The following is an 11,508-nucleotide window of genomic DNA, read 5'->3' on the forward strand; positions in this document are numbered from 1 at the left end:
GAGCTGTGAAAACTTTACGTTGACGGCTCATCAAATGAAAATGGAGCAGGGGCAGGGGTCATGTTGGTTACCCCCGTAGGGAGCAGATTTCATTCTGCCTTAAGATTTGGCTTTAAAGCGTCGAATAATGAGGCCGAATACGAGGCTTTACTCGCGGGACTTCGTATAGCAAAGGAGCTCAAAGCTAGAGCTATACATTGCTACAGTGACTCCCAGCTCGTGGTTAATCAAATCCTAGGAGAATACCAGGCTCGTGGCACAAGGATGGTAGCTTATCTGGAGAAGGCAAAATCTGCATTGGAGTATTTTGAGTTTTACGCAATCGAACAGGTTCCCTGAGAACGGAACTCAAATGCAGATGCCTTAGCTCGACTCTCCACATCCACCGAAAATGAGGAGCTGAATGTTGTACCCATAGAACACCTATCAGCACCTAGCATTAACGAGCCAGAAGAGGAAGATGCGTGTATGATCGAAACAGAGCCGACCTGGATGACCCCAATAGTTGATTATCTCGAAAATGGAGTCCTCCCAAAAGATCGGAACCAGGCTCGAAAGTTGATGTATCAACTTCCCCGTTACACCATTTTGGACGAAAAGCTATACAGAAGGGGATATTCCATGCCGTTACTTAGGTGCGTAACCCCTCCCGAAGCTAAGAAGATCATTGAAGAAATTCATGAAGGATTTTGCGGAGATCACACCGGGGGACATAGCCTGTCCAAGAAGATCATACGCCAAGGATATTTCTGGCCAACCATCAAAACTGATTCTTTCGAGTATGTGAAGAAATGCGACAAATACCAGAGATTCGCCACGATACCCCGAGCTCCACCATTCGAGCTGACCATGTTGACTTCCCCATGGCCTTTCGCGGTATGGGGCATCGACCTCATAGGCTCTCTCCCGACCGGCGACGGCGGAGTAAAATATGCTGTGGTTGCCGTGGATTACTTCACAAAGTGGACGGAGGCTGAACTATTGGCGACTATAACTTCAAAAAAGATCCTTGATTTCATGGTAAAAAGCATCGTGTGCCGATATGGGGTACCAAGGAAGATCGTATCCGACAATGGAACCCAGTTCGATTGCGACTTGTTCACCAACTTTTGTGAAAAGAACGGCATAATAAAGAGTTTTTCATCAGTAGCCCACCCTCAAGCGAATGGCCAGGTCGAAGCTGTGAACAAAACTCTCAAAAGTTCTTTAAAGAAAAATTTGGAGGAAGCAAAGGGACGGTGGCCCAAAGAATTGCCCCAAGTCCTTTGGGGATACAGGACCACAGCTCGAACATCAACAGTGCATACCCCGTTCTCTCTAGCATATGGCTGCGAGGCAATGTTGCCCATCGAGGTGGAAATCCCAACGATCCGAACTCAGATTTACGATCAAAGTTCAAACCACACTCAGCTCGAGGAAACCTTAGACTTGATTGAAGAAAAAAGAGAAGAGGCTCAGCTGAGAAACGCTGCTTACCAGCAACGAACTACTAGGTATTTCAACAAGAGGGTTCGAGACCGGAAGTTCGGAATGGGAGATCTAGTGTTGAGACGCGTATTCTTGGCAACACGAGATCCAGCAGCTGGGGTGCTCAGGCCGAATTGGGAAGGACCGTACCAGATAGAGTCAATCATCCGTCCCGGTGTGTACAAACTTGCGAGATTGGATGGGAGCCTGGTACCGCGAGCATGGAATGGCGAACACCTTAGACCTTACTATCAGTAGTGTAGGAAAAGTGTTGCCTGTAACCATGATTTTCTATTTGTATTAGTTTGTTTGCTTTTTGAATTCCATCAAATAAAGATTTATTTCGTTCAGTATATTATCTCTTTTTATTTTTTATTTTTGCAATCTCTCTTAATTTAATAACCTATGGTCACACTCATAGGATATTAAGAGGGCATCATTGGTATATATACTATCAGCTTAAAAAATAAAAAATATATAAAGTATTTGGATATAACCAGATACGCGAGCTTAGATAGTTTGGACATAACCGAATTATAAAAAACATGAAGTATTTGGATATAACCAGATACGCGAGCTTAGATAGTTCGGACGTAACCGAATATAACCAGATACGCGAGCTTAGATAGTTCGGACATAACCGAATTATCAAAAAACAGAAAGCGTTTGGAGTTAACCAGATGTGCAAACTTAACAGGTTTGGAACAAACCAGCCAAAAAACTAATCGACGATAAGAAGGAACCTAAACCTACTTCGGGATAAGTCGAGATCGAGGCTGGAATATCTTAAAGAAAAATAGTTTCGAACTCTTAACCTTGGAGTAAAAACCGAGGACGAGGAAAAGTAACTAAGCAAAAAAAAAGATATAACCAAATCATTCACATTACATACCATATAAGTACTTTCGGGTTCATGGTTAAAGTAATATCCGACTTTGATAAATAACGAGGTCGGAAGCGGATAATTTGAACAAACTATGCATGAATGCATCGAGTTTCGAGCCTAAATCCACAATATGTTTGTATGAATAAATAAACATAAATGATTCATCCATATAAAGTGTGCAAAATATTTCGAGCCCAGAAATGTAAAGCATAAGAGAAATTGTAGCAGCCCAGTGGGCATAAATTAAAATAATTACAAAAATAAGGGGACGCAGCCCCAATAATTGATTTCCCCGAGATCAGATTTAAGAAGGAGGAGTCTCCTTGGCCTTCTCAATATCAGTAGCATCGAACTCATCAGGACGAATAGCATGACTATCCTCCTGGGCTCCCTCCGGAACGACCTCCCGAGCAGCCTCTTCTTTCTCAAGCCGAGCAGCCTCTTCCTTCTCGAGCCGAGCATTCCACCTGTCAAGAAGTGTCGCCTCGTGAGGACCTAAGAAGCTGGTATCCAGATCTTCGTTGTTGGCCCACATTCGGTACATGGCTGAGTCAACCGCCTGATCCTTCTTCTCTTTGTACTCAGCAAGGAGACGAGCTTTTTCATCCTCCATGATGTCAAAGGTGGCGGCCTTTTCATCTTCAAGCTTCTTTTTGGCCTCCTGGAGCCGCGTGACCTCCCTCTTAAGATCTGCGAGCTCGACATTCTCCTTCTCAAGCTCCTCGAGCTTTTCTTTCAGCTTTCCGAGCTCGGAGGCCATGCCCTCACGTTCCTTAGCTCCTGCATCAAGCTTTGCATTGGCTGCCTTCAGTTCATCGCTTGCTTTGAGGTGGAGATCCTTCGCCTCCTGGGCATGAGACTTGCTCGAGTGGATCTCGTTGTTCAACTTATAGTTGAGCTGGGCAGTAAAGGCAAGAGACTGGCAAAGGAAGAAACTGTCATTAGCTCCAGGTCAGTGTGTTTATAACTAAGAAGTAAGACTGTAGAAGGTCACTTACCACGGCGGCGAGCTCGACACTCTTCTCATAAAGGACAGTGCAGTCTTGGGTGTCGTTCAACCATTGCCATTGGGGAGCTTCGAGACTGCCAAAGCTCTGGCCGATTCGGGACATAACATCCGAGACCAGCGTAGACCCATGAGACCCAGCGGCATTGTCAACCACATATGCGTCCATATGGGTGGAAATCGACAGCTTTTGAGCTCGAGAAGTAGAAGGCTTCCTAGAAGGTGGACCAAGTGTCGATCGAACCACTGCAGGAAGTTGGGGCTCGGTCGTGTTAGAGGCATCGATCTCCGAAGTCGATACCACAGTTGCGGCACCTACCTGCGAAGACGGCGCAGTGATGGAGCTGGTAACAGGAGGAGCTGGGGGAGGAGGTGTCTTCTCGGTCCTTTTGGGAACCTTGGCGAGCCGGTCCACCCTTCGCGATGGTGCCCTGGGACGCTTGGTCCTTTTGGCACCACCGCTCTCGATGATATTGTCAAGGTCGGAGTCCATGGCACCTGCACAGTTCCAATCAGAGTTAGACATAATGATAATAAGCTTGGAAAATAAAAAATAAATAAAAAAACCAAGTGAAGAATAGACCTAACTGGAACTCTTCCCCGAACTAGAGCTCGGGGACCATGAAATTCCCCCATCTTCAGAAGAAGCAGGGGGAGTACCTTCCCTATAGGTGGGTGATAACCTCGAAAGGTCTCTATAATCCTTGGTCCCGTATTGGACAGCTATCCCGTTCCACACCTCGTCCGAAGTATACATGGTGTCATACTTCCCGAGCCCACTGTCAAACCTATGAACACAGTCGTCTACCAAACTCCATATGTAGAAGTGGTATCTATCATGTGGGCATGAGACTAACCTATTGGGCTTATGCCTTAGTAAGGTGGGGGACCACATTCTCGAAGTATGGAGGGCTTTACCTTCATCCGAGTCTGAGCTCGAGGCTTCATCATTAGCTTCGTTCCCCGACGACGGACTCCTTATGCGAACTGGAAGTGGGGGCCTCACCTCTCTCCTCGGAGGGAGGACGCTTGTGGGCAGCGGCACCTGTTCCCAGTGTTCATACTTTTTATTGGACCAGTCAGAGGTAGACTGGCCCTCCCCCAAAAGTCCGCATTTTCGGAGCTTATCCTCATGTAAAAGGTACATGAGAGACCTCCTACCATGAGGGAGTTGGAGCAGGGTCTCCTTATGTCCCTTCATTGTCTCGTCAGGAGTGGGACGCTGAAGATTGGCTGAAAGACAAGACATATTTCAACTAAGTGCGGATCTAACAGCTAAAATCCCGAGCACAAAGATAAAGAAAACTGGAATACTTACGAATCCGCCTGAACGAGTAGTGTCGAGATGGGGACAGACCATCTGTCCAGAAGAAGGCCTTTTTGAAATCAGGTGGATGATTGGGAAGATCTTCAAAGACCTTCTTCTCTTTGGGATAGCTTGAAAGATAATAAAAGCCATCTCCTCCCCGAGCTCGGGAGGGGTTGCTTTTCAGACAAAAGAGATATAAAATCTCTTGAGGCGAAGGCCCTTCCCACGTCAGCTCGTGGTATAGCGACCTCAGGGCAGACAGCACCCTGTAAGAATTGGTGTTGAGATGGAACGGAGCCAACCCAACGAAATCCGTGAAGTCCTTGAAAAAAGACTTCAAAGGCAACAGTGCCCCCGCCCTTATGTGTTCCTGGCTCCATGCCGCGTATTTCAGCTTGGCGTCGCGGCCCCCAGGGGCGAAGCAGCTTCGTTCGTGGTCGGCCGGAGCTCGACACTTCAAAGAACACTATGGACAGAAACTGGAAAAAGGGAAAATAAAAATTGCACACTTACACAATAATGGCGATTGCAGAGAGATCGTTGACTGAAGGAGAGGCTGCAAATAAGAGCTCACGGACTCGAACAAACCGGGGGTTCTTTGTTTTTTCGGCTGAGAGAACATGCGCGAGAAGAAAAATTCTCTGAGATGGCCTCTGGTTTCGTCTTTTCCTTTTCTTTGTTTCTGATGCGTGTAAAATGAGAGGAAGAAGAAGGCCTTGAACATATAAAGGAAGAAAAGTGATAAAAAGGATTGATCTGGGCCATTGGCTAGAATCCTCATAAAATCCAACGGTCAGGGGTCAATGACAAGATGGCGCCGAAAAGGTGGCAGACGGATGATCGTGGGCATGTTCCCAAGGTACTCAAGTACCGAAAATGAGCAATACCCAACTGACGCGTGTCCATTTTCAGGAGTATGACGGTACGGTTCCCGAAGAAAGTAGTTCAAAAGTTTCCTTCTCTTAGGATTAGAACAAATACTTTTGAGGGGGCAAGATGTTATACCCAGATTTCGAGCCATGCTAAATGTGACCTCGAAAACTGGATTCGCAGCGAATGAACCCGTAAAGTTCGAAGTATGCTCCAGGATTAAATATCGAGCCTGCAAGACTGAGACGACCTCGAATGTGGTGGCCTCGAAATGTTCACGATCTCGAAGGGTAGCTCCCGAGACGCATCTATCCTCAGGGAAGACCTCGAATCAAGGGTGCCGAGCCTGACACACGTACGATCTCGAAGCCATGTGACCTCGGGAGATGTCATTAGCTCAGAAGCTGATGAGAAATCTGGGAGATTAAGGCTTTGGAGATATATGATAATGACTTTGAATATCTATAAGTGTTGTTTATAAGGGGCGTGTTCTGCATTTATTATTGTAAATCCCATAAAATCGTGGGATATTATTCGATTAGTTATACGCCCCTTGGTCTTCAGGGGACGTTTCCTTTTATATCGGATTGCAGGCATTCAAAGCCATTTAATTTATTTACACCAAAAAGAGTAACTACCCAAAATATGTGGGATAGTATTCTGCAACATTCTCTATAAATAGAGAGGTCATGCACCATTGTAATGGACGGAAATTCTGAACCTTGAGAGAAAACTCTGAAAAATTCATGCTTAAGAATTTTCAGAGATAATCTTGAGTTTAATAACAGAGACTCGTGGACTAGGCAGATTTAATTGATGAACCACGTAAAAATCGTGTTTTGTGTTGTTATATTTTAATTGGTCATTACTAGTAATTGTTTACGTGCTCTTCTTTCACTGTTGACGAAAAACGGCGTCAACAGAATAATAAGTAATTTTGTCCCCTAAACTTTGATCACAACCAAATTGTACTCCTTTTAAAAAAATCTATTTTTTAGTTCTTAAAATGATAATTAAAACCTTAAAAAATTAAAAAATATATATCAATTTAAAAGATTAAGAAAATAAAAATACTAAAATTTTCAAATTAACTCAATAAATTTTCAAATATTAAAAAATTCAAAATCTAATTAATGAAAAATAACTATATTTTTTTCACCTTTTCTTTTCTTTTCCAACATTAAGTAATTTTTATTTTGAAGATATCCATTTGTTCAATTTTATTTTGAATTCATGTATTTCAATCTGACTGCATAGAATCAAGGGAGTTGATGACACCAATTTATTCACTTATATATATAAAATTACTAAAATAAATAATTGGTAATATGAGTTTGTATTTGATGAACTACAAGAACATGCCGAGAAGAAAAAAGAGATAACATGAATTAAATTATTTAAAGCTTTAGTAATTTTTTTAATTTTCTTAATCTTTTAAAATGACTTTTTTTAAGGTTTTAATGATTTTGTTAAGAGAAAAATAATTTTTTTAATAAAAGAGGAGCGATTTGGTAGAGCTCAAAATTTGGGGTAAAATTACTAATTATTCTTCACACGTGTTATTGATGTGGCAATGTTACATAGTGGCCAAAATACCACGTCATATTCTGTTAGCCACCTAGGACGAAATCTAGGACAGATCTCACATTTGAGTAACATTTATAGTTTAGAAACAATTTTAACATCACTAATTATTCGGGAGCAGGATCTGAATCGATCATAATTCCCAAGAAAAAAAATTGTTATTTATTCTAATATTTATTATGCATCCTCCATAACCAGTACCATCGCACAACTAAACTCTATATTCTAATCACTTCGTGAGTTAACTGTGTATCTCTGATTGAATCTGTAGTATTGATCATCAAATGTCATGTCCACTTATTCCAAACAAAATTAAAAAAAAATAGTGTAATCGTGCTATTCAAGAGAAGAGATAATATAAAGACAATATCTAGTATAAACAAAGAAATCCCAAAAATCTAAGGACACTAAGATAAGTCCAATCATCCCACGTACAATAATTAAAAAACTTAAAATTTAAATTGAGAAACGCTTGTGTAATATCATAACCACTAGCGTCTACAACATCCACTATATCTGTACCATAGGATTAGTGAATACCATTAAGCTCTACGTCAGTCAGTCAGCGTTGACTTACAAATCTAATTTAATGTGTCGACCAAGCACTACCAGTCTACCACTACTACTTGACAAGAAGAGGAATCTCATCGCCCCTTCCCACTCTCGCTTTTCTTCCTTTCCTTTCTTTTCTTCTTCTCCATGTCCACCGCTGCTACTCATATCATCTCTAGCTTCTCATCTTCTCTCTAATGGTGTGTTGACAGTGGTTTTATTAACGGTACGAGATCTTTAAATTAAAGAGACCAGAACAGCAGAGTAGAGTTAATTGATTGAGCAAATACATACAAAGAAATGTATTTTATAGTGATTCAGTTCAAGAAATCAGCCCACATCCATTGTCTACTTTCTTTACTTTCCTTCCTCTTATAAAGTTTTTTGGACAGATTTTATTATAATATTAAAGTGTATGAAAATATTGATCCATTTATAACAATATAAGTGAATTTAATTTAAGTGAATTTATTTCAATGCTTATTCCGAATTAGTTTTGAGATAAAATTTTGCAACTCTTAGCAAGTTAAGTTGGTAGAGGTTTTTTTTGTTAAAAAAAAAAAAAAGGTTGGTAGAGTGTTTTATTAATAGGCAGTTTAAGATAATATTGGGCAGTGGGTACTAGATGGGCAATAGTATATAAACAATGGGCTTTCTTCATCATCGTTGGAGGATTTTGGTAACAACACAAATTATAGGAGCACTCGAATAGAATTTCAAGCACTCAAAATAAATAATGCAAAGACTCAAAATATGGTAAAAATAGACATTTGAAATTATAGTAGTTCAGCCAATTTATACCTACGCCCACATGAGAGTTTATATTGTGATTAACTTTTTCTCAAATTTTGGTTCACCCATTTATAGGTAAATAGGTGTCTAATACATGTACATTCTATCATTATTTGACCATTACAACAAGGAAAATTTCACTTTCTATGCCTAATGGTGTATCCTAATTAAGAAAAAAATCAGCTACTATTCACTTTTCAATTTTAAGCTATTGATTCCCCAACTTCCCAAAATACCCCTCTCATTATCTTTTTTATCACCTCCCTTCTCTTTCTCTCTTTCTCTCTCTCACGAAACCTAGGGTCTCCGTCACCCAAACCCACAATTTTCACAAGAATACCACAATCACAGCCACATTTCGTTCTCAAATTGTTGAAAGCCACCTTTATTGTGGCTGTAAAGTTCCCAATGTCAAAGACAGCATCCATTTTGAAGGATTTTGGAAGAGAAAAACCATGAGTAAGAAGATTATTCTTTTTTTTTTTTGTGTTGGGTATTCTTTGTTTACTCTTTTTTTTTTGTCTATTTCCAACACATTTGAGTATAGGTTCGTGTTTTTTTGGTTTGTTTGAGAGATTTCTTGATTTGAGATTTTATGGGGTTTCCTGCGATTCTGTAACTTTCTTGCTCGATAGGGGCTCGGTAAGAGGTAGATGATAGGTTCTGTTATGATCTTGATAGGTGCTCGATTATGGCTCAATAATGGCTCGATAAGAATACTTATGTTTTCTCGATGGGTGCTTGATAGTAGCTCGATATTTTTTTTTTTGCTCGATAGGGTTCTATTGGAACGTAGATTTTTTGGTTTAGTAGTTGCTCGATTGCTGCTCGATGGTTGCTCGATAGGGGCTCGATGAAAATACTTGGTTAAGGGTCGAGGAGGGTATATTTATCTTGTTGTATTTCTTACACGATGTAGGCTCGATAGCTGCTAGATATAGGCTCAATAGGATTGTGTTTTTAAACCAGAAAAAAAAATTACAATGTTTTTTAACAATTCCTTGTTTTTTTTTCATCGCATGTTCCATTGTTTACGTTTTCGTCTCTTACAATGGTGTTTGGAAAATGGATGGGAGGAAGTGGATTTTCAAGGATGCTCAATGTACAGTGATATCGATGGAGAATGATGTAACGTACTTGCAACTTCTTGACATATTGCACAACGCACTTCGTGTTGATAAAGAGTTATATGGGTTGAAATTGGAGGTTCCTTATACATGTGGCGACTAGCCATTTACACCCGTTCATGTTGAAAGTGATCTTGATGTCCGTGCATTCTTAGGAATAACCTCGCAAGAAAGGATTGCCTTGTGTGTCACTCCTATTAAGAAGATTGTCATTGCGTATCCATCTTCCAATCCTAGTTCCAGTGCTAACAAAGTTCATAGTGAGGTGGCCACTTTTGTTCCAAAAAGAGATCCTATGGGTACTATTGATGTTGATATCCCAACTGGAGGTCCTATTGGTTTCCTGAAGGACAACCTGTATGAGTACGACCCATATGTGAATGACGATCCAATAGTTGAATTCGATGAAGACAATGATGAGGGGTCAGGGGATGATTCAAAGGCATATTATAGTGCAAAAGTGTCGATTGATAGGTCTGATGATTTGTAAGTCGACCAAGTACAAGAACAACCAGTACCTCCTATTACACGGAGACAACTACCAAGTCAAGGACGCCGAACACCTAGCACAAGCTCTAGTCGTCCTACTAGAACAAAAGATAATAGTACAGGGAAAGTTCCAATATTTTCAATAGAAGATCACACAAGATGGATTGCTCCCATGTTTACGAAAGAAGATATTATGGCCTCTGGTCGATCACAAACCTCCTCATCCGATGCACCATTGGGAGAAATACACCTTGGGAAGACTTTTGACAACAAGATGGTTTTGAAAACCAAAGCGACTATCTTCACAATGAAGAATAATTTTGAGTTTGTGGTGAAGATGTCTGGTACTGATGTGTGGTATATCATCTGCAAGGATCTTGACTATGGTTGGAGATTAAGGGGGAAAAACTAGTGCGATCTTCCATATTTGAGATCACTATTTAGAATAGTGTACATACATGCTCACTAGATGTACAACGGAAAGACCACCGTCAAGCAACACCTTGGGTTGTTGGGCACCTTATCAAGAACAAATATGTTACTGATGGCACTAGCTACATGAAAAACAACATAAAGGAGGATATGAAGAAATTTTTTGGGATCAATATGAGTTATATGAAGGCATGGAGATGCAGAGAGAGGGCGCTCGTGTATGTTAGGGGGACACCTGAAGACTCCTACTCCAAGTAACCTTCTTACTTGCACATCTTGCAGCAAAAGAATCCAGGTACAATAACCGATTTTGTCACAAAGGATGGTCTCTTTCTTTATTGCTTCTTCTCTCTTGGAGTTTTTAGAAGGGGATTTAGATCATGTCATCCTGTGATATGTATGGATGACACTTTCTTGAAGACGAGGTATGGTGGCCACATGTTATGTACTGTTGCATTTGATGTGATTAACCACTTGTATCCAATTGCGTTTGGGTTGGTGGATAGTGAGAATCACAATTCTTGGAAGTATTTCATGACGAAATTGAAGGAAGCCATTGGGGATGTCGATAATCTAGCTTTTGTACCAGACATGCATGCTAGCATTATTCATGCTTTTGAGGTCCCCTTCCCTTATGCCTACCACAGTGCATGCTATCATCATATTAGTATGAATGTAATCGCTAAGTTCAAGATTGATCACTGTCACAAGAAGATGTGGAATGCGGCCTATGCATTTCGAAAGACACAATTATAGCGTCCCGAAACTTATAATAGAATAAAGTATCTTGATTAGCGTGTCAGGACGACATGTGGGGTAGTTATGTGTTAATGTGATTGAGTATGCATGATTATGTGTATTAAATGTGCTTAAAGACCCACTTTTGTTAAAAATGGGAATTTTCGTAATTTTGACCCATTGAGTGTATAATTGTAATTGTATGAGCTTATATACTTGAGACCACATTATTGTGTGGATATATTTGAGATTTTCA

The sequence above is a fragment of the Humulus lupulus genome, chromosome 1, assembly GCF_963169125.1.
Source record: "Humulus lupulus chromosome 1, drHumLupu1.1, whole genome shotgun sequence".
In the NCBI taxonomy this organism is placed as follows: domain Eukaryota; kingdom Viridiplantae; phylum Streptophyta; class Magnoliopsida; order Rosales; family Cannabaceae; genus Humulus; species Humulus lupulus.